The sequence below is a fragment of the Trichosurus vulpecula genome, chromosome 3 (assembly GCF_011100635.1).
Source record: "Trichosurus vulpecula isolate mTriVul1 chromosome 3, mTriVul1.pri, whole genome shotgun sequence".
NCBI classification, from domain to species: domain Eukaryota; kingdom Metazoa; phylum Chordata; class Mammalia; order Diprotodontia; family Phalangeridae; genus Trichosurus; species Trichosurus vulpecula.
Window position 1 is genome coordinate 124,247,913 of NC_050575.1, and position 7,374 is coordinate 124,255,286.

Sequence of the window (7,374 nt, forward strand, 5' to 3'; positions counted from 1 at the left end):
TCAGAATGGAAGACACCAGCTGATCTGTTTGAGGAGAAATTAGGGCTGGATTCAATGTTGTGGTCAAGGCTCTGAGTCTTTGGTGGACTTTTGTCACAGGACCTCCTAAACATGACATTCCAAGGATGCTGATACCAGGAGCACAAAGATATAGAGGCATAGCAAAAGGGTTGTTGCTGTGGCAACATAGTTGGGGGTATGTCTTCCTCAACTGATGATGCTTTTTATCATAAAGTTAGACACTCTTAGGGCAGTTAGGTGGCACAGTGGCTACAGACTCATCTTCCTGAGTTCAAATCTGACCTCAGAGACTTAGTAGCTGGGTGACCCTGGGCAAGTCACTTCACCCTGTTTGCCTCCAGTTTCATCATCCATAAAACGATCTAGAGAAGGAAATGGCAAACCACTCCAGTATCTTTGCCAAAAAAAACCCAAATGGGGTCACAAAGGGTCTGACAATAACAGTGGATCTTGCCAACTAAAAAAAAATGAACAGTAACAGGAATTCTCTGATGCTGATGTTTAATCTTGATCTGCCCCCTGGTCCTATGAGCATCAGTTGATGAGGATACACAGCAGCTGAATGGCCATAGAATTATTTGGATTTCTTTGGTACCAGATTTCCTGGTTATATGTATAATTCCTTCTCTGTCCATGGAAGAGACTTAGAGTTGAGAGATAATATCACATAGGGACACATAAGTCTCTCTGATTCCCTTCCAAATGGCAACTCCCAGCTAAATGTTGTAGCAATTTACTTCTCAGAATGTTGCTGCTTCTGGCTTTCATTAAGACTCTTCAAATATGACTACATTTCACTTTAGTTATTTTACTCATGGCAAAAGGCTTAGCAATCCACTCCACCTCTGGACCTCTAGACAGGATATATGTATAGAATAGTGGTTCTCAAATCATGAAACACTTGAGAGTTCCTTACACCCTTTAAGGGGGTCTGTAAGGTCAAAATTATTTTTGTAATTAAGATGTTTTCACTTCAAATAAAGTAAGTACTGATAGATATAACCCACATAAACAAAGCTTTGGGGGAGGGGGTTGGTCCTCAATTATTTTGAATAGTGTAAAGGGATTTTGAGACCAAAATATTTGAGAACTGCTGTTATGGTATAGATTTAGAGATGGAAATGAGTTTATAGATAATCTAGGCCAATCCCCTCATTTTTCAGAAGAAGAAATTGTAGTCACAAACGTAGGAGGTCTCAGAGACAGAATTTGCCCCCAGGTCCTATGACTACAAAGCCATTGCTCTCTCCACTAGGCCACATTGCTGCCTTCTTCCTACTTACTCAGTCTTCATACCCTTGGGGTAAGGCAAATGGGAGTTACTGTCCTCTTGGTGATGAAGTATTAGCTGACCAGTTTAAGTGTTGGTGTTACCAACTGCAAGTGTAGTAAGGTATCTTACCCCTGGAAGTCTGATTTATAAGAAATGTATCAGAAGCTAGATGAGCCTTTGTAAGGAAGCTTCTTCCAGAAATCTATTCCCTGGTACCTGATTGGTTAAAGCCTCTTCTATCAGTAAGTTTCTATTGTTGGCTTCCAAGATGGAATGCTACATACCAGAATTCCATCGGAAATCAGATTCCTTCAGAAGATACTTCTGATTGGCCATGGAGGGCAACTAGAGATGAGAGGTCCAGAAATATAGCATCTATAAAAACAGATATTATTGCAATGCCACATACCCAGTGGATGATGCCAATTGTGCCAGTACTAAACAATGATAAGGTGATATTTTGCAGAGACAAAAAGTGTAGAATGAATAAGTCATTTAGCAGTGTCTATATTCAGTACCCAGAGTCAATCTTTTGCTGTTCTCATCAGGAGAAAGGCCTTTAAAAAACTTGGTCTTGCCCAAGCTGGCCTATAATTGATGATCAATGATGCAGATGCCCAAACAATCCCTTTTCGAAAGGCGTTGAGTCAAGTGCTTTTATTTTGGAGTTTCTCTTTTCCTTGGATCTTCTACTTCCCCTGAGTCCCTCTTGGAGGCCTAATTGGACTCATGGGGAATACTTTTCTATCAATTTGAGCAATCCAAAAATGGACTGTTCTTTGAGAGATGGCGAGTTCCTTGTTCTTTTGAAGTTACAGTGGTTGATCACTTGTCCAGGTGATTTATCCTTTCTATGGGGATTAGAGCATTTATACAATTTCTGAGACTCCCTTTGATCTGAAGTTCTGATGATCCTTTGAAATACCTCTTAATTCAAAGAGGATGCTTTTTCTGGGAGAAATATGCTATTCCAGTGGTCAGTAATTGTGTTATCTCGGCTGAAACATGTAGCATATCTGGAAATTGTTCTCGGGAAACATTTGCTAGAAGCTATGTCTGATGACCTGGAATGGACTCTAATACTGAAAAGACCATAAGGAAGTATAGTGTATGCCAGATTACTCAACATAGTATAACAAAGTTACTGCTTTTATTAGCAGTGACCAATAAATGATGGTCAAGACAACATATTGATTTTTCATGTCCATACCAGAGAAGTAACTTGATTGTGTGAGATTCCTCAAAAGTGGTTTGAATTACTCTCAATTCCGTCTTATATCTCTACAAGAATCATGGTTTTGTGCTCATTCTTTTTCTTGCTTCTCTTTTTTAAAAAAAATTATGAACTTAATGAAGCATCAATGAATGCAAACATTCCCACACGCAGAGAACAGAAAAACATGATTATTCTTTTGGAGTTATGATTGGTCATTTTTTTTAGATTTTTTAAGTCTTTCATTTTTAAAAATAATTTTTTTACTATGAACATGATACCAATAAACAAGAACATTTCCATATGCAAAGAAGCATGTGTCCTCAACCCCCTTTTGTCAGATAAAAATGAGATTCATGAGATAATAATTATAAAGAATTTAGCAGAGTGCCTGGTACATAGTTAGAGCTATATAAATGTTAGCTATTATTATTATATGAGAGGCTCACTCCCCACACCCTTTACTCCATCTTTGTATATCACTCACTCTTGGACCATTGTAATAGTGTGTTGATGGGTCTTCCCGCCTTAAGTATCTCCCCACTCCATTTCAACCTCCATTTACCCACCAAAATGGTCTTCTTAAAGGGTAAGTCTGACCATGTCACCACTCCTACTCAATAAATTCTAGTGGCTCACAGTTGTCTTCAATGTAAAGAACAAAACCCTCTGTTTGGCATTCAAGGCCCTTCACAACATAGCCCTGAAACTTTGCAGTCTCACCATGTACTCTTTGATCCAGTGACACTGGCTTCTCTCCATCATCTCTGCCTACTGGCTTCCAACAAGCCCTAACTAAACTCACCTTTTATACGAACTAAACTACACCTTTCTTAGGAAGCCTTTCTCAATCCCTTTTAATTCTAGTGCCTTATTTCTTGTAATTATTTCCTATTTATCTTGCATATAGCTTTTTTGTACATATTTATTTATCTCTCCTAAATCGTGAACTTCTCGAGGAGCTTTTTCCTTTTTTGTGTGTGTTCTCAGTGCTTAGTACAGTGCCTTGAACATAGTAGGTGCTTAATTAATGTTTATTGACTGACTGACTCAATTGAACCCCCAGTTATAAGAGAGAATCAAGACATCCTCCTAAAGTTGGTAATCAGTAGAGGAAGTACATGGGTGGAAAATGGCTCATATATTTATGAAGTGTGGAGTGACTGGGCATGAAATATCCAGAGAACAGAGTGGGAAGAATTAAGATGAGAGCAAATTGTATTGGGAATTAGAGTAATTGGTGATGACTACATGTGACAATGATGTATAAGCTAAGAAAAGGTAACTCAGTGGAAGTAAATTGGGGTGTGCAATTTGAGGGTGCATTTTGAGCTTTCAAACTTGGATCTCTAGAAGTTTCAGGGTGTTCCTGCTGGTGGAAGTCCTTTTAGGAAGGTTGGTCAAGGATTCAGACAGTGTTAAGAGATACCTCTTGCCTATGACCAGGCACCTTGAAATATTCTGAGCCATGTGCTAAAATTACTTCATGAGGGCATTTCTAGCATATGGGAAGACATGAGAGGAGTATCCTGGGAGATGTGTTATATTTGGGTATCACAATGGTTTCTGTGTTAGGAAGAAAACACAATTGAGGTGGAACTAATGGACGTAGGGTCTGAAAGTACATAATTATCCAGCTCTAGTTCCTCTCATGAGCTCCAGCTCCATATCACCCATTGCCATTCAGCTGGAAGTCCTGTGGACATTTCAGACTTCCCTATTTCTATTGGTCAATTATAAACACTTATTAAGCATTGATTATATATGGTGCTATGCTAGGCTCAGAGAATATGGAGATAAGAACAAGCCGTCCCTGTCCAAAAAGAATTATATTCCTTTTGGAGGAACAACTTGTTTGTTTTGCATCTTGATGCAAAAACCAAAGAAAATATAAAGTAATTTCAAAGGTAATATGACAAAAATACAAAGCTGAAGAGGAGAGTGTCGGTCACTGAAAGCCTCATGTGATGCTTGAGTTGATTGAAGCTTTGAAAAAATCTGGGGATTAGAAGCACCAGGGGTGAGGAAGGAGCACACCATCATCTTTTTAGTCCTTATATACTTCTATGAAGATGTGTTCTCCCATAAGCTCCTTGAAAGTAGAAATTGTTTCATTCTTTGTATTTGTCTCCCCAGAACCTAACATAATTTTCTGGCATATAACACTTACCATTTATGTAATCAAGCTAACAAATTCATTCATTCATTCATTCATTCACATGGCCACCACTCATGATCCAGGCTTTCATCATCTCTGGCCTAGACTATTGCAAAAGCATTCTAGTTGGACCCTTAGTCTGTACTCTCCTTTTCAATTCATTTTACATAACAGCTGCTAAAATCATCTTCTTAAAGCACAAGTCATTTGCTCCCCTGTTCAATGACCTTCAGTGGTTTTCTATTGACTCTAGGGTAAAATTTCAGCTCTTCCACTTGGTAGCCAAAGCCTTTCATAGTTAGGGTCCCGTCTACATTTCCAGGCTTGTTTGACATTACTACCTCCCCTCTGTGACCCACATCTCTATATTTCAGCCAAACTGGCCTATTGTTTTATCCTGAACTCAGAGTTCAGTCTCCTTCTTCTGTGTCTTTACACAGATTGTCCTCTAAGACTGTACCTCCTCCTCTTAGAGGCTCAGCTAAGTGGAAAGAGCACTCATTGACTTTGAAGTTAGGGGACACACACACACACACACACACACACACACACATACACATGCATAGGCATGTTTAAAAATACATATATAATACATAAATATACACATACATATATAATACATACATCTGGAGCTGTGCTTGTATATGGATAGGCTGATAGATTTAGTGGGACTTCCACCTATCTACATTCTATAATTCGGGCCTATATAAGATTCTGAGGCAGATGTTAGCACAGAGAGAGTTTTGTTTAACAGTCCTCTGAGTACAATATCAATTGAGTAATGAAACAAGGAGACATATGTGCTCACCAAAGGTTTTTTGCCAGTGTCATAGGTATTTTCTGTAACATTTGTTTATTTCATATATTCAAAAGAAAATTTATTGATTAGTTTTAACAATTTCATGAAGGAGGGAGATGTTTTGTAGGACTAAAATGGGTCAGAAATCATAGTAGTGAATAGCCATAATATCTTTGGTTATATAGCTTGGTTTGAAAGGAAACTAAGATTACAAAAGAGAAAAAAGTGATTTTGGAGAATGTCAAGCCCCATGGGAGAATAAAGTGACTGACAGTTCTGCTATCCTGTTCACCAGTCTACTGACTCTTATACTTCTTATTATATCTCTATTTCTACTCACTAACTTTTCTTCCCCCAATAAAAACCCTCTTTTGAATAACTTAATATAATCAAAGAAAACAAATCAAGATGCTGGCCACATGTGTTTCATTCTACACCTCTAGACCATGACATCTCTGCAGAGAGATTAGTCTTCTAAAGTCGTGATTGTAAACTTATTTTTCCCTACCTACTTCATAATGTTATTATGAGAATCAAATGAGAAAATGCATATAAAACATTAAATAAATATTATAAGTATAAAACATTAAATAAATATAGGCCCAAGTGTCCAGTGAAGTGCCTGCCACTTAGAAGGAACTTCCTCAGTGCCCCTTAACATTATTTTGATTATCATGTAAATTGTCCTCATGGTCCTGCTTAGTTCATCCTGCATCAGTTTATAGAAACCTTCCCAAGTTTCTCTGAATTCTTTTTATTCATTATTTCTTACTTCACAGTTTTATTCCATTACATTCAAATACAATTATATTCAAAGTCAGTCACCCATTTTGTTTCCAGTTCTTCACTAAAATAAATGCTATTATAAATATTTTGGGGCATTTAGGTCCTTTTCCTCTTTTTTTAACCTCTTGGCTTATTAGTGGTATTGCTCAGTCAAAGGGGATGCACAATTTAGTGATTTTTGTGATATGATTCCAAATTATTTCATAGAATGGTTGAACCAGTTTGTAACTCCACCAACAGTGAATTAGTGTGACTCTCCTTCCACATCTGCTCAAACAATTGTTATTTTTTTTTGTCATCTTTGCTATACTAATGACTGTGAGGTAGAAACTCACAGTTTTAATTTGTATTTTTCTAATTATTAATTATTTGGAGTATTCTTTCATAGGGTTGTTGAAAACTTCATTTTTTCATTTTATAGTCGTTCATATCCTTTGATCACTTTTCTATTGTGGAATGGATCTTGGCATTACACATGTAAGTTACTTCCCTGTATTGTTTGGTCATCAGACTTTTATTGGTGACATTTGTTACAAATTTCCCCCCAAGCTATCACTTTTACTCTAATTTATTGATGTCATTCATGCAAAAATGTCTATCTTATGTAATTAAAATGGTCTATTTGTTTAGTTAAGAGTCTTTCCCTTAGTAATTATTGTAAAAAGAACCTGATTTCATTCTGTTCAAATGTTTTAGTGATGTGACCTTTAATATTCAAGGGTAGGTGTTCATTTTGAGCATATAGTATGTAGTATAAGATGCTGTCTAAATCTAATTTCTGCTGAACCGTTTTCCAGTTTAGAAGGTTTAGTTTCTAGGTCAGAAAGGGAGTCTTTCTTCAGTAATTTATATTCTCCAGGGTGTTGAGATCTTTTTTGGATTCTGTCTTCCACTTTGTTAGCTACCACTTCTAGCTCTGTGAAATCTGTAACTTTTTTAAGTATGCTATTTATGCATTTGTTCATGTCACTGATAAAAATGTTGAACATGCATGTGTCCAAAGGCAGATCCCTGTGCATTTTGCTAGGAGCATATTTCCAAGTTGGCATCAACCCATTAATCTTTTTTCTTCTTAAATATAATTTTATTCATATCTTTTGCCATTATATTGCCTGCATTTTTCA